The following is a 25376-nucleotide window of genomic DNA, read 5'->3' on the forward strand; positions in this document are numbered from 1 at the left end:
ATGAAAGTTTTGTTCCTTGTTGTTTAGTGATGATTATAACTGTACTGGCATGCATTTAACCATATGTCACCCATATGCATGATCCATCTATATAATATATATATAGAGAAAATATATGTTCGTATACCCTAAAATATATGTCTGGTCCTTTATGATACATGTTCATGCATGTCCATGTATCATATTTCTACAGCAGTGTTTACTGTTAAAATACTAATGATTCTTTTATCTCAGTGGTGAATAAAAACCTCAATTGTTGTTGTTAGAGCTTCCTTCTCGGTGTCCCCCCTGAGGCTTTGCATATAAGGTACGTAATGGAAAAATCTCAGTCACTTAAATCTACTATTCAGGCCCCTATGCACTCTGTCAGGATCTCTTTCCAAAGCGAATGCCTTTCCCTGGACCACGAAAGCACAAGGAGCCAAAAAAGAGAAAGAACAAAATAGGTAAGCGAACATCTTGGCAGCGTTCTGTGCACTGATTTAGCCTTCAAAGCTCTCTTCCACACGGCTTCACTCGGCGTTGCGAGGACGTAGTGCTTCTTCATGCCGTTGAAGCTAACGCGGGCTATACGAACGCCGAGAAGCTGGAGGAGATTCAGCATGTAGGTCGGCTGCTGCGACGACGAGGCTGCAGGAGGGGAAAGGAAACTTAAACGAAACAGCAGGCGAGGCTAAACTTTGCTCTATCGTAACGTGACTACAGTGAAAACTAGACTTTACCAAAATCCCCCTCCGCGGCTGACCCATCAGTCCACACATGAAACATGGTTTGAAGGATAACTCCACCAATTTTTCAAAATCTCTACACAGTTAAACGGTTAAAATATAAACGAAGCCTTTCGTGTTTGGTTTGGTTTCACAGTATGTTTTAGAAAAACTCACATAGGAACCAGGCGTCCACCTCTGAAAGCTCCCCCACGGAAAGTTATTACATGAAATAGTTGTGAATACGGTTTATGATAAAGTGTTGGGCTAAAATGTCTTAAACCCGTTATTTGAATCTAGAGAGTGCTGTGAGAGAAAGAAAGAAAACTTTCCAATAATTTTACTATCAGCATGCCATATAATGTGCAGGCTCACTGGTGCTTTTGGCTAATAAGTTAGATGGTTATAGTCTACACGTCCACGGTTCTCTACAGCGAACCGCTGTCCATCTAGCTACGAATGACCACCTCGCAGCGACGGAATTTGAAAAATGTGAAAAATCGACGGGATTCCCCTTTAAATGCAGCGGTTCTCGTTCTTGTTTTAATAAATCACATCCACCATCGCATCGACACTGTGCAAATGTACTTCAGCTCTGAGTTCATTTGGGCTCAGGCAACGTGACAGGGTCGTCGAGCTGTTTTTTGGTTCTCTGTGAGGGGAGCCAGGTTACTTTGGGTGAGCGAGTCGCTGTGGGCGGGAGATGGGACATGCTTGAGCATCAGAAGCCTCAGAGCAGATGTGCGTGAACGTCGTCCTCTCCAGCACACCGAACACAGGTAAGCGAACCAAACGAGCCCGTTTCGGCAGGCTTTGAATTACGGCGCTGACACGAAGCTCAAGTCAGCTTATTCCCCAGCTTTTTGTTCGAGTTTTACCGTTCCACCTTAAATGGTCCAGCAGTTACTTTCTGGCGCCTATTACATTCTGAACGTAAGGTGGAACGGTACAGCAACTCGAACGAGAAGCAAGCGAATAGGAAGCCGACTTCAGCCTCGTGGTGCTGACTTCGAATTCAGCCACGATACGTGACCGTTAACCATTCTACTCTGAACCTGATGTAAAGATCTCTGCGATGTTAGCTTGCCTTATGTGACATAAACTGATGAAAATGTAGCTTCCCATCTTTGGTCAGTTCATGAGCCAGCTCATACTAAGAGCCATTTAGGGTATTTCATTCTCGAGTTTTTGCCTCAGTGTTTAGTGCATGATGATGAAGTCGCTGTTATGTTAAGTGTAGAAAGGTCGTTTTTTGGGGCTGAGATGCACTTTGTGAAGAATTGTCTTCTTACAGACCTTCAAGTCTTGCCATGGTGTATTACATTACCTTTATTTGTTAGAACTCACAGATCTAAATGGAAGCAAATCTGCTGTATCGTAAATTCAGTGTATTCAGCTGAAGCTTACAAGGTCTTTTGCTGCAAACTTAATAGTAGGCTGCTAGAATTCAGGACTTTACGTGTTAAATTTGGTCAACTTCAGACTTTTCACTTTTTTGAAAACTGCTCCTGGGACAACAGACAGAGATGGTCATTGGCTGGGAAAATTCCGTCATTGTAACCCCATGTGCAGCACGTTTTTCGGAAATGCATCTTACAAAAATATAGTCTAGCCAATGTTATTTTTTGCAGTTGCTCAGTGTATAGAAGAGCCTGTAATCTAGACAGTCCTAATAAATTGGTACAGTAGCTTACATCTGCTCTTGGTGCATGCTGGTATGGTTCTAGAAACTCGTTTTTAAATTAGGCATCTGTTAGTACTAACGTTCTTGCTGCCAATCATTAGCTTAGTATACTGCAGGCTATCATCATAAATCAGCGATGGCAAATCATCATAAACAAAGATGCAACACGATGCCAGAGTGGAGTGTGCCAGGCCTTCAGAGGCTGATGTTGGAATTTCTTGGCTTGACATTTACTAATAGATCCTCACAGCCTGGTCAGTGGTCTTCGTCCATCTATGTGAATGGACGTGTGTTTTCTAATATCTGAATTTGTCTATCTGTTCATGCAAAATGATGGAAGTGATATTAGTTAACGTAAATTATTATGATTTTCTGTCATTTATGACTATCAGCACACTTTACATACAACAAAAGCTGAACAACTTTGCTAAAGTCGTTACAGGTACAGTGGTACACCTCCCTTCATAATGGTTATATGCTTATATGGTTGCTGACAACCTCTGGGTGTCTTCAAGCCAGATTACTTTATGAAGATCTCTGGCGTTTTGCCTGTTTGAAAGGATTTGAAGCTAATGGGCATGATTAATAGTTCGTTCAAAAATGTAATGGTTTTAGGGTCATAACAGCCTGCATATACTGTGTTAGTGCTAAGTAATAGGCAGGGCATACATGCCTTCTGTAGTTTTGTTTTAGACCCAGATATTTAAAACTAATAAATTAGCATTATGCTATCTGCATGTTGAGCTTACCAGCTAAAAAATTGGCACACTGTTGCCCTTAAATACATTTTTGAAGTTATACCAAAATAAATGTTAGGATTTTTTTGTGATTGTGTTGTTCTGTTTCATACGTAGTTGTAAATACTTTGCATTTGATGACCAGCTAAAGATATCACCAAACAATGGATGTCTTCCCTGTTGTTGATCTGTGAGCCGCGTAATGCAGCCATTTTCGGTTCCTGCTTCTTTCAAGAAAAGTTTACCTTCAGCCTTGTTTTTAGTAAGTGAAATTCATGCGCAATGGGATTCTGGTCAGATGATTTACTTGGTCAGTGAATAACATTCCACTTTTTGGCCCCCAAAAAACTCCATATATTCTTTAGCAGCATGTTTGGATTCATTGTCCTGTTGTGAGATAAAGTGCATTCCAATAGATTTTAAGATGTTTGGTTGGATCTTAGCAGTTAAGATGCTGTTACACTTTAGATTTCATCCTGCTGCAGTCATCAGCAGACATTTAATCAATGTAGACCAACCAATGCTACTGGCAGCAGAACATGCCTCAGCCATGACAGCACCTCCCATCATATTTCACAGATGAAGTGATACGTTTTCAAGAGCAATTGCTTCTTTTTCCCCCTACACTTCCTCTTGCCATAATGCTAACACAGGTTAATCTACCTCGTATCTGTTCAGAAACCTGTCCCAAAGTTCTACAGGCATATCAATCTTACCCGGCCTTTCTGCTTTTGAGGCTTACCAGTGGTTTCCATTTGTGATGAACCTTGAACCAGATTATGCTGGTGGATTTGTCTCATTAAAAACATCTACACTGTTCGCTTGATTGCACGTTTCTTTAAAGAAAGCTTTTTGGAGCAATAATGGAATATCAGTATTCTTTAAACTTAAAAAAACTTTTAATACTCACAGATTTTTTTTAACAAAAATTGTTCTATTTGGTGGTTCTTTAAGGAACCAAAAATAATTTTTTCTAGTGCATTGTTCCAGACAAACCTTTTGGCATCTTTTTAAAACTATTCTTAAGAGTTATACATGAGCTGGGCGATATGGCCAAAAATGTTATCATGATAAAAACGTTTCACATCGGTTGATATAGATACATATCGCGTTAAATGTCAGATCATTATTTCTTTCAAGCTTGAAGGCTGATGTTTGCTCCTGGGTGATAAATTGCTGTTTTAGTCTATGCTTTATGTTCAGAACATGACAAACACTCTCCAGACAGTGAAACATTATGCAGATCTGTCATGGGAGAGTAGGAGAAAATTTCTGGTTAGCTGTTTTTATCAGCTGTAAAAGCCCAGACGCAGTTTTCGTAATTGTTATAATTTAAGAAAGAAAGCTGACTTGGTAGGTCATGGATTACACCACCGCCTTACTGCTATCACTCCTACCACATCAGAGCATACCCACTATTTAGACGTTGCTAAAGTATATTTGGCGACTTGTTTTACTCATCGACCCCCCCCCCCCCACCAGTCACGTCAAAAACTCGTAAGTGTGCCCTTTCCTGGTGACAGCAGTGTCGCTGTAGAAAACACTGTCGCTAGAACATGGAAGTGTGAGAATGCTCTATTATATTGAACATTTATCAAGCATTTCTTACACCAATATCAAGGAAAGTTATATCGCGATGATTATCGTTATCTTTTTATCGGCCAGCCCTGTGTTATACCTATATCTTGGAATATGTTGTTCAATAGATCAGTCAGTACTGAAGCTCATTAGTCCATTCTTGATTTTTAACAATGTGCCAAAAAGTTCATTCTGACACTTGTAATACTTAGACTCTGTCTGATTGATAGTCTTCTTCATTATAGCCTGTGTTACTGATGTTGACCCTTCTGTGCTCCTAATGTTAACCCCTTAATTCCCAAGGACCTGCATTTTGGCCAAGATTGTAGTTCCTCACTGTCATACCTGTATAATTCACAAATTAATGCCATAGTAGTTATCGAACAAGTTTTAAATTTAATAACAGATCAATGAGCCTACTCAGAGAAAAAATGTCTTTCTTAATACTGTCTCAAACAAATAAAGCAGTATTCTTCTTCTATACTGATACACTCCTGAAAGAGTTCTGTGTTATAGAATAGAGCTGTACAAGAAAGTGATGACATCTTACACTCTTATGAAGATATTATTCAGTTAATACTGGGGTGAGATGAGTCAAAGACAAAACTGTTTATCCAGATATATGACATGTATTTTGATCAAAGTGATATCTAAGGGTTATTTCTCAAATTTCAGAAACATGAGAAAATGGCTTAAATCTCGCTCTGATTTCAACCGGGACTTAACCATGTCTAAGACTTAAAGAACCTTTTGCATGATTATAGGTTTCTTTGCATCGTGAAAGTGTTCACCAGATTGTTGGAGAATGTGCTGTAGATGGTTCCATTTAACACCTTTTTAAAAATGGTTCTAAATAGCACCAAAAAGAGTGCTTCTGTTGTAATAAGCCTGACAACATAACAATAGAAGAACACCTTCATGATGCAAAGAACCCTTTTTAATCTAAAGAACCTTTGAAGAACCATCATTTTGTAAGCATTTAGAATGTAATAGGGTTCAAGGGTTTAAAAATATCAACAGACTCAGGATGCCACATCTAAAGTCAGCTGTAGCCCTTGTAGCTTTCAAAGAAACAACTGAGCACCTATGGGTTTATGTTGTTTGGATCTCCTAAAATGGGTACACAGTATATAAAAAGAACTCTTAATTCCTATGTGGTTCACTTGATATGGACCTACATCCCGTCAAATTAAAGCTGGCTTAACTTCATAGTCATCGTTTGTTTCAAACTACAGTGCTGGAGTAGTGAGCCAAAACAACAAAAACAACGTCGCTGTCCAGATACTTACAGACCGCACTGTATGTGTGCTCTTTGTTGTATTGCTCACCGGGCACAGTTGCTAGGACCACATAATCTGCATAAGAATTCCACACACATAAGTGTAGAGTAAAAAGCTGTTAATAAGGGCGCCTGTTATATTAATCTCTGATGACATTTGCTTGCTGGTGAGTTGCTGAAGAGAACCATTTTTGTGTGTGAATGTTTTGAAGTTTTAGCCAAATTTTAGAGTATATGGATAGAGAGTTGGCCCAGAATTGAATCTAACTTGAATTGACATCAAAATATACCTGTCACACACACACACACACACACACACACACACACACACACACACACACACACACACACACACACACACATTACAGTTAGTACTGTAAATGGTCATTATAAATGATTCTGAACACATTGTTGCATTTGTGCCAACATAGTACAGTTAAATGGCCAGGGCCCACTGGCAGGCCCAAAGATTACATACTTCTATAACCTAAGAATAGCTCAGCCAATTTGCAATGAAGTCCCTGTAGTTTCTGATAACTACTAGTGATAATTACTAATTAGCCTTAGTATGTAAAAAGCCTGAGATTTTAAGGGTTTAATATACGAAGGCTGAAGGTTGCTGAAAGCTAAAGTAATTCAGCTTTTGCTACTGTAACAGGATACCCTGAAAAATAGTGTGCACAGCTTAGTCTAATGCTGCCAAATTCATTAAACAGCTTAATAAAAACACCAGAATTCTTGTTGCCTCTTTCTGCTAACTTAGCTTTCATGCTAACTTATTTTTGCTACCTATTGCAAAGACTTGGAAAAAACCCTGCATATCCCAGCAAAGAAAAGTCACCATTCTCTTGTAATCACTAAGCCATTTTACTGGCATTATATCAATTGAACTTAACCTGCTCAGCTCCTACTTCAGTCTAGAAGCAGCTGCTTATGCCTAAGTTAGGTGCTTGACTGCAGTTATTCAACATTTCTGCATGTTGTCACAGTTTTTCACTACAGTATCACAATGTCATTATGCATTATTGCACCCTGTCTAGTCATGGTTATAGCAAGTTTATTAACTTATTCAGAAGTAATGTATTCATATATTCATGTATTCATGTCCAGTTATAGTAAATATAGTATGTGCTCTTGTTTGACTGGCTAGATATGAAGCTGGCGTATAACAGTGCTCTCTGATCTTTGTGCTATGCAGTCAAGTAACTAAACTTCCATAACCTGGATCCTACAGTCTTTTAGAAACATTCAGTCTACCTGAATATATTTAAAATGCAGATCTGTTGTTAAGGGTAAAGATTAGTCAGGTTAGAAAGATTGGAAAGGCTTATAAAAATGTATCTGTTGTTGATAATGACAAAATAACTAAATGTCTTATATATCCTGTAATCATAAGCATTAAAAAATTACCCAAGATAGTAGATTATGCTAAGGCCATTCTAAAGTAGCTTAATGCTTTAAGCAAGTAATGAATAATGCCAAAATCAAGATCCCAGAACGCATGAATAATTATGAAGAATGCATTTTGGTGGCGAAGCCCTTCCTTTAAGTGTATTTGTTAGAGCAGCAATAACACAGGAGAGACTTCAGGACCAGAGTTGTGAACCAATGCTGTAGGCAGCCTGCTACTACAGTGGTGGACTAGGGATTAAATGTAGCGTATCCACACTCAGTGTTTGTTTGTTTGTTTATGTAAACAATTATTTTACTGTATGTGTACATGTAATGTGTTCATGCAAAACGACACTCATATCACTATGATATGATATGATATGGGGTAAAATGCCTCATTGATATAAGTTGGAAGTTGAGCTTTGAGTATGTTTATTGTTGATATGTAAGCAATGGAACACGAGAGGAAGTGTGTTATCGCAAAATAACATGGTGGCTGTGATTCGGTCATTTGTGATTGCTATTGTGATTTGTGGGCAGCAGTTCCTTCCACCAAAGTATAGTTCCTTAATGGGCAGCTTGTTGCTACGTCAGAGTAACAAGTGCTGCTCACTTGCCACATAGCTGGCAGTTCGTTCTCCAGCTCCTTACCAAATTACAGTTTCGGAATTTAGTCTAGCCTGATCTTCAGAGTCTGACCAAATCAGCTGTCGGTCAAATGTGATCTTCAAAATATCAATTTTCTGTTTGTGCGCAAAGTAAGAAGTAAAACGTTCAAATGGCTTAAGCATCTCCTATGGCTGTCAAAGTCTTTGCTTAACAATGGCATCTCAATAAAGTGATACAGTGTTGGTGAAAAACCTGTCAGAGGTCACACACTGATGTTGGACGAGAAGGCCTGGCTTGCAGTCTCCACTTTAATTCATCCCAAAGGTGTTCTGTTGAGTTGAGGTTAGGACTCTGTGCAGGCCAGTCAAGTTCTTCCACACCAAACTTGCTCATCCATGTCTTTATGGACCTTGCTTTGTCCACTTGTGCGCAGTCATGCTGGAACAGGAAGGGGCCAACCCCAAACCGTTCCCACAAAGTTGGGAGCAAGAAATTGTCCAAAATCTCTTGGTCTGCTGAAGCATTAAGAGTTCCTTTCACTGGAACTAAGGGGCCGAGCCCAACTCCTGACAAACAACCCCACACCATAATCCCCCCTCCATCAAAATTTACACATTGGCACAATGCAGTCAGACAAGTACCGTTCTCCTGGCAGTCGCCAAACCCAGACTCGTCCACCGGATTGCCAGATGGAGAAACGTGATTCGTCACTCCAGAGAACACGTCTCCACTGCTCTAGAGTCCAATAGTGGTGGCGCTTTACACCACTGCATTTGATGCTTTGCATTGCGCTTGGTGATGTAAGGCTTGGATGCAGCTGCTCTGCCTTGGAAACTCTTTCCATGGAGCTCTCTACGCTGTTCTTGAGCTGATCTGAAGGCCACATGAAGTTTGGAGGTCTGTAGCGATTGACTCTGTTGGCGACCTCTGTGCACTATGTTCCTCAGCATCTGCTGACCCCGCTCTGTCATGAGTTGCTGTCGTTCCCAATCACTTCCACTTTGTTATAATACCACTAACATTTGACTGTGGAATATTTAGTAGTGAGAAAATTTCACGGCTGGACTTGTTGCACAGGTGGCATCCTATCATGGTACCGTGCTGGAATTCACTGAGCTCCTGAGAGCGACCCATTCTTTCACTAATGTTTGTAGAATCAGTCTGCAGGCCTAGGTGATTGGTTTTATACACCTGTGGCCAAGTGATTGGAACACCTGAATTCAATGATTTGGATTGGTGAGTGAATACTTATGGCAATATAATGTATATTAATTGGCAGTGCATGATAAGAAGTTGATGATATTAGCTTGCAACACAGAGTAGGCTGATTAATCTATAGTTTGACTGATAAGCATTGCAATTTTAGAAGGTACATTATGTGAGACAGCTAAATGCACTCATGCTACATTTACTTGGTTTCCTGTTGCTACTTTGGCTAATAAAATGTGCGAGAAAAAGATGTACTAGGAATGGGCAATTTAATAATTTGCTGTTCTAATTTCAGTTTTTTTTAAAGGAAAAGTATTGACTGACTATCTCAATTCATCCCAATGAATGTTTTATGTTGTATCATTCATGTGAACCACCCTTCTTCACTTGTTTGTAGCACTGGTGGTGCTTCTTTGTTTCAATGTAATTACAGAAAATTCTCACTTGACAATAAAAGAAAATGTTTATTTTTAATTATTTGGGCTCTTCCGTGTATATTTTAGGAAGCAACCAGCAACTTTGTCTAATGTAACTGCGCTACCTAACTAATGCGTATAAATTAATTAACCACCAAAATCCCAAACTTATTACATCATAAGGCTTATTATTCAATGACTACGTGACTGCAGTGCAAACCAGCTTACTGGTTACTCTTAAGTTATAATCAAAGAACCCCTCCCCCCCTATTTAAAGCATATTTTAGTCACAGTCTTAAAATGTGACGCACCTTAACTGCATCTCTTCCTGTAACAGATTGGCTCAGTTGGGTACTCCACAAAGGTGCCAGTGTTGGGGATTTTACATCATTAGCGTTATGAATTAGCAGGGACTTTGCTTGTACGCTTTGCTGCACTGTTGTGATGTTGTACAGCCTCGTAATTCAATCTCTTCTTTTGACCTTGAGTCAGCCACAGTGAAGATTCAGTGTCATCTGTATGTGGCATCTCAACCTCCTTTATTCACTGAAAGCCTGATGTGATAGCATGCCACTACTACCTGCTTTCTTCATCCACCTTACTATGCTGTGTCATGGGATCCATAGGGCACTGTGAGTGCATGAGCCTTCTCTTATAGTTTACCTCGACTTTGATCAAAATCCACACAATATTGCTGTTGGTACTGCCAGCCCGCTGAGCATATCTTTTGCTCTTAACAATTGCTTTTGAAAATTAATAGAATAAAACAAGTGTTTTGGACTGTGCTTAATTGGTACACCATTCCTTAAGCAAAATAACTTCATAAGGGACATCTTTCTGTTGTGTTTTCCTGCCTCTGTTGTGATGATACAGCACTTTATTTTAAAGCAACCTGATCTGATTGCTGTCCTCTTTTTCAGGAGCTCATTAATGCTAGTAGGGAAGGAATGACGATGCACCCTAAACGTACCCGAATTGGCCAATCAGAATAAGCCATGTTCTCCAACAAATTTAAAAAATACAACGAATTGATGGCAATAATTGAACCAAGCTATTCTGTCAAATGTATGTCACTCATTCTTTATTTATATATGTACACCGAATATCTGTTTCAAAAACTAGCATCTCAGTGCTACTTTTTTTATCGCTAAAATTTAGAGTAATCAGATTGTAGCATGAGCAGTAGCAGAAACATTATCTAACACTGATGCTATGTGGCGATCACTCTCAGGTATTGTTTTATGTTGCCTGCCTCATCAATTATCAATTTGAGTAAATTATTCAACCTTCTTACTTCGACAAACTGACTTTTGTGGTAGTACTACTCAGTAAATTAAAGGAGTGGATCATTCATATTATGCCTAAATGATATGGAGACTTACCACATTTTTTAGCATTGTTAGGTTTTGATTTTGGCAGCTGTAACGTTTTGTCTACTTCCATAGTAATGCACTCTGCTCACATTGTAATTATTTGCTCTTTGCATGATATTTAAAGATGGTGTTGGAGTCATTTGTTAAATGAGTGTAGTTAACAAACTATGGGAAAATCTTGCTATTCTCTTTCGAAAGGAGGGGTAAAGAAGTGTTGACTGGTCATTTGCAGAATATTCCATGTTCAGTATCTCTGTCAGCCACCATTTCCTCAGTGCCTACCTTACATTACCTGCAACTTCCTATAGTTACAAATAATTGGAGGATAAAGCCCCTTGGTATAAGACAGGTACCATGGCAAGATTCCACACCAGAAATGTGGGCTCCCAAAATTGATTTTACATCATGTTTTTGACACTTGTCTTCTTTTTTTTTGGTAGAATAAACCAGGTGTATTCAATTATTGGCCTGGAGGGCTGGTGTCCAGCTCAGGGTGGTGTTTTCACTGCTCTATCACACCTGTTTCAACTTGTGTTGTAATTGTCTGGCTTAGTAGATGTGTTTGAGCAGGGGAATCACCAGACTTTGCTGGACACCAGCCTTCAAGGATCGGAATTGATACCTCTGCAATGAACCATCCATTATTTACTTCGCCTATGCGAGCTCCTCAGAAGCCTCAGCCTGCCAACTCACTGTAATTACGAGTTAATTTGCTTTGGATTTTGGAACATCATTTTAGAAAGATATTTCTTCCATCAGTCATGGCTAGTTTGTTTTTTTGTTGTCTCTTAAGTGTGTAGCATGACACCATGCAAAATATGACATGACGTTGGCTGACAGTAATTTTATTAAACATCACATCAGATTTAGTGCCATGTTTGCAGTGTGAAGAGATGGGAGCTGGTAATGATGTGCCACAACTTCAAAGCTCGACTATCAAAATCATATTGATCTTACTGACTTTTCTTTTTTACTGTCAGTTGTAAAAAGTATGATTCCTGTCATTTCGGTTTGGGGACTGTGCAGCTCTGCTGTCAGCTCGACCAGGCAGCCGGTTTGGTTTGTGGATTGGTACTGAGTGTTCTTACAACAGATTCTCTAAAAGAAATAAACCGATAGTTTTCCATGTGAATGTAATACCTACATGTAGTTCTGTAATGTCTTTGTCCCTCCTTTTTAAAGTAGTTTGCTGACTCCATTGTATTACAGACTGTTCTTGTGCTTGTGTGTTTCAGTCATGTGACCTTTTTTTTCTTGCAGTGGTCATATTAATGACCCTCTTCTTGATTAAAGTATTTAGCAGAACAGACTTATTCAGGCACAAACATACTGCTGTAAGTTACAAATACAAATTCTTTTGCGCAACTCACGCTTTACTGGCCTGCTGAAAACTTGTAATGTTTTCATACATGTAAGTATATTTAGTGCACAGTCCATACTCTTTTAAAAGCCTGACCATTGCTAAGAGTAGGCTACTTTGGTGCCGTCTGGGCAAGCAGTAAGAATTAAGGAACAGAAGAAGCTGTGTGTGGAAGGGAGAGTGAACGCGACGTTATCTATAAATGAAAGAGAAACATGCTTTTTTCCTGAATTTTCCAATGTTAGGTAGATTTGGTGAGTAAACTGTGTGGTTGGTCTGCAAGGTTATGTGTGGCGATTGTGTTAATCAGTATGATAAGTTCAGGTAAGTTTTGTATAGTAAACATGGATGTGATATTACTTTCTAAACTCTAACACAGAAATGCAGTGAAACTTTTAACGTTTGTTTTTCTGATGGCTGTTTTTGCATCAAACTGTACAGCACACAGAGTGTATCTTGATTCTCCCAGTCACGAAAATGACGGCACAGTTATACAGTGACTTTACATAAGACAGATGAGTAGACTGCCTCGTTTTGTTATTTTGTTGATTTCCATTGGTTATTTACCTACATTTAGGTAATTGGTTAGCTTTAAAAGTGTACAAAGAGAGCAAATATAACATTCATGAAATTTCTGTGTACAGTGGCGAGTTTATTTGCTTCTCTTTGTTCTCCAGTGTATTTTTGAGAACACTAATCTTCTTTGTTTTGCGCAGAAACAGATGCACGCACATTTCCAGTGTGTGATTTGCTCATTAATATACACATTAAGCCATTAAAGGGTGTCTGCAACATCACAGAGTTGTCTACATCATTGTATTTAGCCAAGGGCAGCCAAGCGTCAATGACCCTGTCATGCACACTACAGTGTGACTTACAAAATAACCCAGATTAAACTGACATATTTTCCATCTTAAAGGGCTGGTTTCCTGGACATGGATTAAACCTAGTCTTGGTTGCAGTGCAGTGCCAATGATGAATCACCATTGGGAACATTTTTTTAGTCTAGGCTTAGGCTTAATCTGAGTCTGGGAAGTTTTACAAGCATATAAGGCAGTATGTTAAACCTTTTTGCATGTAACACATAACTGGCACATAAATGTGGTTAATTGGCCTTTATGAGCATCACTAGACCACATCTATGTTTTGATATGTTATTAAGATACACCTCATAAACATAAATACAATGCTCAAGATCCTTTGATTGGTTGGTGTTGATGTATTTCTTATGACCGCAGTAGAATTTATTATTATTTAATCTGTTGTCTGACGGAATGTTTTTTGGCAGTGGAATGACAGATGCAACATCTTACTTTAATTACCAACCAACAGCATGTCTGTTCAGCAGGGAGGTTTCATAATCATATGTATTGATTTGTTTTTAAATGAGATTTCTTCTCAGCCGTTTCAGTCACTCCATTATGAAACTAAATGAGGAGTTTTGGTTTTCAAAATGGCACTTAGCTTTCTGGAATTGATTGGACATTAATAAGCAAAGGCAAACTGCAGTGGGACGTTTTCTCATAAGGAGAACTCTGACTAATGGACATTCAGAACATCTGAACGCGCTCGCTGTAGCCTCCTGTAGTATTGACATGGGATAGGCCAAATGTCACCCAATAATGATTAACAAGCAACGTATTGTAGAGATTTGATTTATTGGCTCTAAATTTCCATGCATGGAAACTATCTTTATGAACGTTAGTAAAGCCATTCATTTATATACATGGTTTTCATGGATATGAAAAACCTTTTTTCCCCTGTATAGTTTTGTAGGTTTTACCTACTGCTGCATTTTCCTCTTGCCACAGTCTCTATTTGATAACTGGCACTTTAAACCTTTTGAATTAATATTGCTCTTTGTATCAGAAGAACAAGAATCAGAATCCTGCCGTTACAGTCCCCTCCAGATCTATTGATAGACCATTGGAAACAAAGCGTGTGATTGCTTAATTAAATACCCACGCGCACTTGCGCAATTGCCGTAATGCCTATTCTCTGACTGTGTGAGTCTATTCTTAGTCTCTGAATGTCGAATGAATGACAAGGTACAAATCAGTTTGACAGGCACCTCGCCAGGACCTTAAGCAGGTGTGCCGCACAACAATGGGGAGAAAAATAGAAGCGTTTATTTCACGCCCGACTGAGGTGTGAAATTTAAGGAGATTACGCCAATCAAACAAAGGGCACGCAGCTATGGTTCACTTGCATTTTTTTCCTTTTAAAAAAAAACAAACTCCTACTCAGCGGCATCGGTGCCGAACATAATTTTCCATCTATAAGCAGGGGACATTTCAGTCAACAAATGAACAGCTCTGAGAGTGCATTTATCCAGAATGACATGATATGGAGAGAGCGAGTGTGTATTTGCAGAGGAGGATTTACTAGGACACTGGCAAACCTCTGTGTGTGCATTGCATAGCATTTAGATTGCATCCTTACGACAAACTGATGATCTGGTTTATTTGTCAGTTTGGTACACTTATAACCCAGCATAGATTAAGTTCTGGTCTATATTTCAAAGTACAGTACACCTAGAAAACTGCTGCTGTAGATCAAATGGAATGGAATGGACTTCGGTTAAAAATAACCCGTAAGTCTATTTAATATTTCTTTAGCGGGGAAGACTATTTTCACTAAAGTTGTTTTTTTCTTCCTAAATGTTTCTCATCATTTTCTTGGAGATGTTAACGCGTATCTGGAGCGGCTGCCTAGCACACAGTCTGTGCGTAAATGGTGTAGGCACAGCAACGTGGAACGTCTCTCATGGGGGGCGTTTGATTTGGCCTAATTAAATAGAACATCTGAGGACCAATATTGATGTAGCAGGTGGTTTGACTCCGTTGTAATGACTTGTTCCGGAGGCAGCTGGTGCTGAGCTGCATAACACACCTGATGAATAGTTAAAGTGAGAGGTGAGTTTGTTAGTACAGAGAGGGTCCAGCTGCTGATGTGTGGCCCTCGCATGGAAGGAAACGTCATCTCCCTGCACCCCACTGTCAGTCCAGCGGAAGATTAAAGGGACACTCCAGTGGACATGAAATAAGCCTCCGCCTTCTCTGATGGCGCTCCCTGGCAACTGGCCAAGTGGCAAGGCTCAGCTTTGTTTGAACGGACCTGTCGTAACAACCCCTTTGGCACCGCTGTTTTGAAGGTTAGCCTACTTTGAGCTTTTTGGGCGGTTTAAGACCACCCTTTGTTTTTGCCTATGTGCCCAGTAGCTTTTTATTTCAACGATAATCACTCCAGCAGCCTGCAGAGACTTCATTTTAAGAGGCAACAGGAGTCCTCCAACAATGCAGTCAGCTAATGGTCTATTACAGTGTAGGGCGAATGGGAGAAGGGCTTTGTAGTTCAGGGTAAAAATTGTGTTCAAGGCTCTCAGAAGGGGGCAGTATGAGCCCAAGGCCAAGAGGCCTAGAATAGGTTTGGGGAATGACTTTGGTTTCTCCCAGCCTTTGAAAATTAATCTTGAGTTAGATTTCTGTAGCTTCCTGAGAAACAGACCTCAAGTCACTTGTTAGAAGCCTGAAAAACTCAACTGTACTTGGCTTTCTATATTTTGATCACACAGTCTTTCCTCTTTTCTCATTCGTAGATTGAAAAGTCAGAATTTTGCAAATGCAGATGTTCAGTTTGACACCTGTAATCCGTATTTGTTTTAACGTGAATTGATATTCAGGACAATCCTGGCCTAAACATTTCCTAGAAGCTGACAAAAAGAGCTCCTCCTGATGTTGTGACATAAATAATTCGATTTCTGGGAATTTTATAACTAGATTTAAGCAAAGTAATACAACACAAAAAATCTATGAAATGGACAGCAAAAGCTCTAATATTAACAAATGATTTGTTTGTAATTTGAATAATAAGGCAGTGGTATATAAAATAAACACATACATGCCTTATACCTGCTAGAAATTGCATATACCCACTTAAAATGCACAGTGATTAATGCACAGAGGTGTGAAAGTAAACACGTTAATAGCAAAGTGGAAAGGTCCAGTTCCACTTGAACAAGTGTAATGTAGCGGTATGAGAGCTAGAGCCTACAATCACAGAGGATTTGAAACATTTACTTGAACAGTAACATGCAGTTTATGTTTTCATTGGTGATGAAAACTGGAAACTGCATTCACCCTGTTTTTGTGTGCACCCAGTGTTCATGTGATAGTCATGTTTATGTGACTCCTGCATTCACATGATGTAAATAATGTTATTAATTATTTCGAATATTAAATATATTCTGACTTTGCATATTTTGTCCAGCTATATAGCTATAACAAAATGTATTACTTCATAACTGGAAGAAGTTCTTTAGAGTCAAATTTGGGCAAACAACTGTGATTAATTTTGATTAAATGAATAAAAGAATGTGACTAATTGTGATCGTTTTAATCCTTTGACAGCCCTAACAATGATAGATATTTGGCCTTTTCTATCATTGTGTGAAGAACGTGTCAAATACCATAGAGATGCTAGTGGAAATTAGCCTTACTGCAGAGCTGAGCTGCTTATAAAACAAAGAGAGGATCTCTGCATCACATACCACTAAATAATGACATGTGCAGCATTATATTGACTCTTCTGATACATGCAGATACTGGAGTAATACATATTATTAAAAAAACTTACTATGCTCTTTTTATTGTACTTGCTTTTTCTTTAAATACATATTTATGTCTACTTAACTGGTAGATCCCAATTGCAAATATAACCAACAGAGAGATGCCTAATGTCATTTTATGCTTTGAACAATTTTGACTGAACGTTTTAGCAACAGTTTCTAGACTTATTGTACTGAACTGACTGAATTGCACTCAAATAAGAAGAAAAAATGAAAAGAAAGCTCTCTAGAGAGGATTACGTGTCATTGTGCAATTGTTTTTTGATTCTGTGCATTAAAATGAAGCCTCCCAGATATAATCATTTTACCTGTAAGAGTCGTGACAACTCATATACGTATTGAATCAATTTGCTGGCTAAAAATAGCAAGCTCTTCGCACATGGCTTTCATTATCAGCCACCAGGTCATTTTACCAATCTGACAAATGGTCATTCAGTTGTGACACACATGCTGTCCATACAAATCAGAGTTCCTTCCCTGCCATCCCACTATTTCCATTGGATAGTCTACATCGCATCAAAATCCATACCATATCGACTATATTGACTGGTCTTTCTGTGAGCCACTGGCAGTGGCCCGATATTTGAGTAACACCACTTGCACTTTGTATAATGCAGGCGGTTCTACTACAGAGTTTTACTACAGCATCAAATATAAACTGTTACATGTTTTTGGGCAGAAACCTAACTTTATAAGGATAGGGGTCAAAAAGGTGAATTGAGAGGCACAATATTACAAAGGAAATAGTCCTAGTTGTTGAAAATCAAATTAGCTTTAGCTTTTGAACATTCTATCCACGCTTCATGTTAATACAATTGCATTAAAGTTAGCAAGTCATTTCCGGGTGGGGGGCACAAGTAAGATTCCTTAAGAGTCTTTAGCCACGCATTCACTGTTTGAGTGGAGCGACCGGCGATCTGTTCTCTGTCACCAAGTGTGAGTGACGAGTTCAGTGGTGTTACTATACTGGCTTTAGAGTGAACTCACTTCTTTCTGTACATCCCAACAGCCTTTAGCAGCGTTAAATCCCAATCTTCACAACTACAGCGCTGTTACAGCGCTCAAAAAGTCATATTTTAGTATTAGTGCATTCCTAAGCAACAAAAGTGAAAGAAATGGCTTCATGTTAGTTACAGCCCTGATTTAAACGAGAGTAAACTGAGGAAGGCTGTGAGGCACTGGAAAGCGGGAGAGCGCTGTCTTTCCAGGCTAGCCATTTTTAGCAGCTGGCTAACTTGAAGCAGCGCTCCATCACTCACACAACACGGTGAATTGATGATACTGTAGATCAAACAAGACACAAAAGCACCGCTTTCAGTTTAAACATACCTAAAAGGAAGACTCTGTTTGTCTGGTGTTAGATATTTTGCGGTTCACTCCTCAAACTACTACAATAGTACACCGCGTTGCAAATTATTATGCAAATGATATTTTACCCTCATTTTCCTAAATGGTTGATGCAAATGAGTCAGTATAATAAAAGTCATCACCCGGTAGAGTATAAATTGAATTTTATTGAACAAACCTCCCACTGATAACAGTATGTTCTTCAAAAATAAAAAAAACTCAAAATGCACTGTCCCAAATTATTATGCACAGCAGAGTTTCAAAACATTTTATAGGTTGTAAAGAACTGAAAATGGTCATTTGTTGAATTTGCGGCATTAGGAGGTCACATTCACTGAAATCAAAAGCTATTTCATTCAAAAACATCCTAACAGGCCAAGTTACATGTTAACATAGGAACCCTTCTTTGATATCACCTTCACAATTCTTGCATCCATTGAACTTGAGTTTTTGGAGAGTTTCTGCTTAAATTTCTTTGCATGATGTCAGAATAGCCTCCCAGAGCTGCTGTTTTAATGTGAACTGCCTCCCACCCTCATAGATCTTTTGCTTGATGATACTCCAAAGGTTCTCTATAGGGTTGAGGTCAGGGAAGATGGTGGCCACACCATGAGTTTCTCTCCTTTTATGCCCATAGCAGCCAATGACACAGAGGTATTCTTTGCAGCATGAGATGGTGCATTGTCATGCATGAAGAAGATTTTGCTTTTGGTACCATGGAAGAAAGTGGTCAGTCAGAACCTCTATATACTTTGCCGAGGTCATTTTCACATCTTCAGGGACCCTAAAGGGGCCTACCAGCTCTCTTCCCATGATTCCGGCCCAAACGTGAATCCGCCACCTCCTTGCTGACGTCGCAGCCTTGTTGGGACATGGTGGCCATCCACCAACCATCCACTACTCCATCCATCTGGACCATCCAGGGTTGCACGACACTTATCAGTAAACAAGACTGTTTGGAAATTAGTCTTCATGCATGTCTGGGCCCACTGCAACTGTTTCTGCTTGTGAGCACTGGTTAGGGGTGGTCAAATAGTAGGTTTATGCACCACAGCAAGCCTTTGAAGGATCCTATACTTTGAGGTTCGCGGGACTCCAGAGGCACCAGCAGCTTCAAATACCTGTTTGCTGGTTTGTAATGGCATTTTAGCAGCTGCTCTCTTAATCCGATGAACTTGCCTGGCAGAAACCTTCTTCATTCTGCCTTTATCTGCACGAACCCGTCTGTGCTCTGAATCAGCCACAAATCTCTTCACAGTGCAATGATCACGCTTAAGTTTTCATACCTTGTCCAAGGCATTGCACTATTTGACGCTTTTCGGCAGCAGAGAGATCCATTTTCTTTCCCATGTTGCTTGAAACCTGTGGCCTGCTTAATAATGTGGAACATCCTTCTTAAGTAGTTTTCCTTTAATTGGGCTCACCTGGCAAACTAATTATCACAGGTGTCTGAGATTGATTTCAGTGATCCAAAGAGCCCTGAGACACAATACCATCCATGAGTTTAATTGAGAAACAAAAAAAATGAATCTTTATGACACTTCAATCCAATTTGCATAATAATTTGGAATGCGGTGTATAGAGAATCCAGTTGTCTGCTAATTGGTGTTTGAATACAGTGATGTGCTCTGACATGGCTGTGTTAGGACTGATGGCACTAAGACAGTGTGATCCATCACTGACGTACTGAGCCAGCTAAGGTTTGCTGTTCGTACTAAATTGACATTGCTGAGAAACTGTACAGTTTAGCACTTTTGATTGCCACTTGTTTAGCATTTAACAGGATAGCTGAGAATTCGTCACCAGACAGCTAAAATAATCTGTTTTCTTTCTTAAATTATGACTATTACAAAAACTGTGGTCGTGCTTTTCCAGCTGATAAAAATGGTTCACCCATTGTCCCATGGCAGATTTGTGAAATGTTCCACTGTTTGTTGAGTATTTGTCATGTTTTCAACATAAAGAATAGTTTAAAACACCCAGGAGCAAAAATCAGCCTTCAAAATTTAAACATTTATCATGATATGTAACAATATGAATTTTGTTTATCTTGATAACATTTGCCATATTGCCCAGCTCTATGCTGATGCCAGCAGTATCAGTAATTGTTCAGACTGGACAGTGCTTGTGGGAGAACTATGGATAAACCAATTAGAGAAAACTAACAAAAGCAATAGAAAGTGGAAAGTTCCAGTTTCCCTCAATATATACTCTCATTGGTTGGAACATGCAGCCACTGTTGCTCTCACTAGATGTCAATGCTGAACATTGGAAATAATAAATACATTCTGATTAAACTTGTTATGTCCACTTAATGCTGCTCGAAGGTTTGTGTGAACCTTTTATCATTTTGTGTGTTTGTATGTGACCTAAAATATGATCAGACATTCGTTTAACTCAACTACTCTATAACAGTAGATAAACAGAACCGAATTACACAAATAACCCCAAAAGTATATAGTTTTTCAATCATTTATTGAACTAAGAGATTTAGCATTAAATGTCTTTGCTTGCAAAAGTATGTGAACCTCTGCTTTCAGGTACTGATATGACTCCCTTGAGTAGCAATGACTTCAGCCATACGGTTCCTATCACTGTTGATCAGCCCTGGCCCCTTTCTCCTCAAAGAACTGCTTTGCCCCTGTTATGTTGCATGAGCGCCACACTTTAGGTTCTGCCTCAACGTTCTTATTGCGTTGAGGTCTGGACTTTGATTAAGCCGTTTCAAAATGCAACATTTCTTCTGCTTACCATTCTTTTAGCCTAGCTGGTGTTTTTAGGGTCGCTGTCTTTCTGCAGGACCCATCTTTTGTTGAGGTTTAGTTCAGGGGTGGATGCCCTAACCTGTAGATTTCCTTCATACAATCCAGAATTCATAGCTTCATTAAAAGTTAGCAAGCTGTCCTGGTCCAACAGCAGCAAAACAACCCCAGTCCTTGATACTGCTACCATCGTGTTTTAAAGTCGAGGATGAGGTTCTTATGCTGGAATGCAATGTTCAGTTTTGGCGACCATGAAGTCTCTCATATAAGCAATTAAGATAGATTTTTGCCTAATGTAACATTATTTTAGCAAACTTCTGGTTCATCCATATGGCCTTTAGAAAACTTTAAATATGCAGTCTTTTCAGAGAGAAGTGGCTTTCTCCATGATATCATTCCATACATACTATCTTTCAGTATTTGCTTGATGGTTGATGTTAGCCAGTGTAGGAAAGGCAGGTATACCCTTAGATATTACCCAGTGATTCTTTGTGATCTTCCAGAATATTATATGCTTTACTCTTGGAGTCATTTTTGTTGATGCCCACTCCTGGGAAGGATAATAATGGTGTTGAATTTCTTCCTTTTGTACACTATCTGCCCGACAGTAGACTGGGGAACTCCAGACTCTTCAAAAATAGTTTTAGAATTTCTTCCAGCCTAATAAATAATTTTTTTCAGGTCTACAGAAATCTCATTTCACTGAAACATGGCAAGCAGTAACAAATGTGCATGGTGAACTTTGAATGTAAAGATTTTTTAAATAGGGAAGGGTCAGCCACAATCACACCTGATTGTCATACCAGTGACTGAACCTCCTGACCCAAATTATCACCTATACCAAACTGATAATTCTAGAGGCTCACAGACTTTTTGCAACAAAGATGTTTAATGTTGGATCACTTTGTTCAATAAAGGGATGAAAAACTATTCTTTGTGTTATTTGTTTGCATGGGTTTTCTTTGTCTTACATTATGAAAATTGAAAATCTCACTGTATTTTAGGTCACATTTATGTAGAAATTCATGAGGTAATGAAGGGTTCACAAACTTTCAAACAGCACTGCACATAGCTATTGGTTTTTAAATGGGGAAAAACTTGCTTCAGGTCAAATTTGACTTTATTAATCATGATTAACTGTAGAAAAGCACATGACTAATCAAGATTCACTATTTTAATCTAATATAAATCAATGAATATGACTGAATTTGCATCCATCCATGGAAGGATGGATGGATGGATGGAAGCTTAAGTATTTTACTTCATATTAGATTTCCACCCATCAGAAAGTTAATAGTTTGTTTCTCAGTCATAATTTATAATTTTCCCACAGTAATTTATTGGCACTTGATTTGACAAATGTGTGTTGAGGGAACATGTTCCATTTCTTTGCATCAGCAGGATTTTTTTTTTGGCAAGTCTCTTTTGTGAGAGGGATGAACCCATCATGCGTCTCGTCTGCTTTTGGGGGGTGGGGTGGCAGACAGAAGTGACGGACAATCTATTTGCTATTAGACTCACGTCATGTCATATTGCATCAGCGTCTGGGCACTGATGCATTGCTGCCACAGCCATGGGCGGCAATTACATTCCTGTAGAATAGTATCTCTGTGTACAGTCGTTCATGCTGCCTGCTTCCTCAAGCTGTTTGAGCTTGGTGAAATTACTGAGGAAAACATGAGTTTTTGTACTGTACTGCTCCACATAGATATGCTGTATTTAATGGCAGCTTAGTCCATACATCATTTCCATATTCACAGCTTAAAGTCAGACAGTTCACAAAATAGGATTATGAGTGATGGATTCAGGAATTGTATGTTTTAGAGAGTTCCAGGTTTTGGTTTTCTACACAACCCACACACTCAGGTGTGCATTTTTGTCAGAATGTGGCTCTTGTGAAATCTTTAAGCTGGGTATCATGAAAATAGCATTTGGTCATGGAAGGTAATGATTACCATTATTATTAAAGACTGATTTGATGACGTATTTGTTTGGCTATAATACATTTGTGAAACAGACAGTTCATAAAATGATTGATAGCTGCTGGAATACAGACAGTGGGTAAGTAGAATACACAGTAATGTTAGAGAAAGAACACGGACAGTTCAGAGAGCCACATAATTCAGGCAGTGGGTTGACCAGCTGACAGTGATACAATCCTGTCTAGTTCAATGGAAGTGGATCTTATAATTCTGAGAACTGTTAAACCCTTAACCTCTGAGCTTATTATTCAGTTAATATTCAAGCTTATTTTTCAGTAACTACTAAAATGATTCAGTAACTAGCTACTGTGAAACTAATCTGTAAATTCTGTAGTTACGAGAGTGAAGAATGGAAGTCTGGATTTAAAGGGGTTAATGTGGAGTCTTTTTAGTCGAGCTGCAGCAACCAGCATTTGACAAAACAGCAACAGTTTATTATTGCAAGTTTGTTTTTGCAGACAGCGAGTATCTCAGAATTTTCATGGATGTGGGGTTCATCCAATATAAATGCAAACCATTCCACAAAACAAAGGGGAGGGACTTACTGGATCATCTGAAGATCAGATTTGCCGTCCAAACAAAACCGCACTTGTTTTTTGTCTTTCTGTGCCCAGCAAGTGCTGACAGAGCATCAGTGTTTTGCAGTCTGACGTCCACCACAGCAATCTGCCATTCGTTTTAATGGAATTCAAAATGCTGTATATTTTGAAATGCATGATGTGTGGATTTTGGGATCTAATTTTCTCACATGAATACCCACCACACAAACACATGCAATAGAATATCAGTATATTAAATAGATCATAACAACAACGTACATGCTTTTTACATTTTCTTCATGTTTTGGGGAAAAAAAACTTTGCATTGACAGTAAAATCATAATAAAAATCCTACATCAAGATGTCTTATACTGTCAGAGAAAAGGGTATTGTTCAGGCACATTTTTTTATCAAGGTACAAACAATGTAAATGCACCCTCAAAGGTACAGTAATGGTCTTACAGCCCAAGTAAGTTTCTTATTAACATATTAAAATAGAAAAATTAAATAAAAAGCCTAGAGGCAGTACAAGGTGTATTGAGTCAGTGCAACTTAAAAATATATGACTGCAATGGGATATTAGAGGTGCATGTGAGAGGTACTAATCCAGTGACAGTGTGGCACCTTTTTTCTGCTTACTGGTCACAGTAAAGTCCAAAGATTAGTGCATGGATGATGAGCTTGGGGTTCAGGGGGTGAATGCAAGACTTCCCAACATTTCTCCACCCTATACCTGAGAAAAAGTGCCATAAACAGCAGTACAGTAACAAAGGCCTATGAGAAAGTCTTGAGTCTCCTATTTAGCTCATTGAGAACTTTGGAAAGTGCATGCAGATCGCTAATAATAGCTGCGGTGGGAGGACAGGCTATATAAAGCCAGCGCAGCCTGTGGGAGATGTCCAACTCTAGCCCAAAGGCCATGGGAAGTCCGCTTCTCCAGTTGGCTTCACATGTCTTCTCCATTAAGACCTTAATCTCTGACGATAGGATGCTCGATCTAGCACTTCAGGCAGGGAGGAGGTCCATCCTGACCCCAACCCTTCAAATATTATTCTCCTGGAGGCCAGAACATGAACCAGGGCTGCGGTAGCAGTGAGGATATGGCTGTCCGCAAAGACGTTTTTAATGTGCCTGGTGGATGCTGCACTGGAAAGCACAAGAACAACGGGGGCATTGCCTCACTTGAAGCTTTTTGCCTCACTCGAAGCGAAGATTTGCGCATGGAACCAAGTGCCATGCAATGCGAAGTTTTAGCTATTTATTTCTATTTTTGTTTCTACTTTGGTTCAAATAAGGACAGTGCATTCCCAAATATCGCAACGAAGAGGACTTAACAAAGACTCAAACTCCTTCTAATATGATGAGATGCTTGATCGGGCACTTGCAGTAGTTATTCTCTTTGACTGGACAGTGCATTCCCCACAATCCCAAAGACGAAGATGTTCATAAACCCTCAAAAACCCCTCACATATGAAAGTTGACATCATGAAATGGATACGTAGGATTAGTTTCCACCGGCCCAGCAATTCTACAATCCACTTTGCCCAATAGTTCTGGTGTAATGACTTTTGAGACGCAGATTATGCCGGATTTGGGTGAGGATAATACAAAGAACTGTTTTGCCAGCACAGGCATACACTCCCTTGAGAGAAGAGCGAGAGAGAGAGAGTGAGAGAGGGGTTGGGGCGGGGTGGGGGGAAGAAAGACGGTGACCACGCAGTCACCTGCTGACGGAGCCCCACGCAGCTGTTCTCCCGCTCTGACCTTATGCGATC

The 25376-nt window shown here is 39.4% G+C and overlaps 1 protein-coding gene across 10 annotated transcripts in view; it reads left to right on the plus strand.

Moving 5' to 3' along the window:
- The first annotated feature begins 325 nt into the window (after nucleotides 1–325).
- Nucleotides 326–25376, plus strand: part of atp2b2 (ATPase plasma membrane Ca2+ transporting 2) — a 156794-nt gene continuing 131743 nt past the window's right edge. For 4 of the 10 annotated variants that reach the window (XM_017704758.2, XM_017704757.2, XM_017704755.2 and 1 more), the window contains exon 1: nucleotides 1327–1486. The gene's annotated coding sequence lies outside the window, so the exon portion shown is untranslated. Of the gene's footprint in view, nucleotides 447–1326; nucleotides 1487–25376 lie in introns of those variants that run through there. The other 6 variants (XM_037532391.1, XM_037532390.1, XM_017704753.2 and 3 more) reach the window with 5 other exon arrangements.

The sequence above is a fragment of the Pygocentrus nattereri genome, chromosome 21, assembly GCF_015220715.1.
Source record: "Pygocentrus nattereri isolate fPygNat1 chromosome 21, fPygNat1.pri, whole genome shotgun sequence".
Taxonomy (NCBI): Eukaryota; Metazoa; Chordata; class Actinopteri; order Characiformes; family Serrasalmidae; genus Pygocentrus; species Pygocentrus nattereri.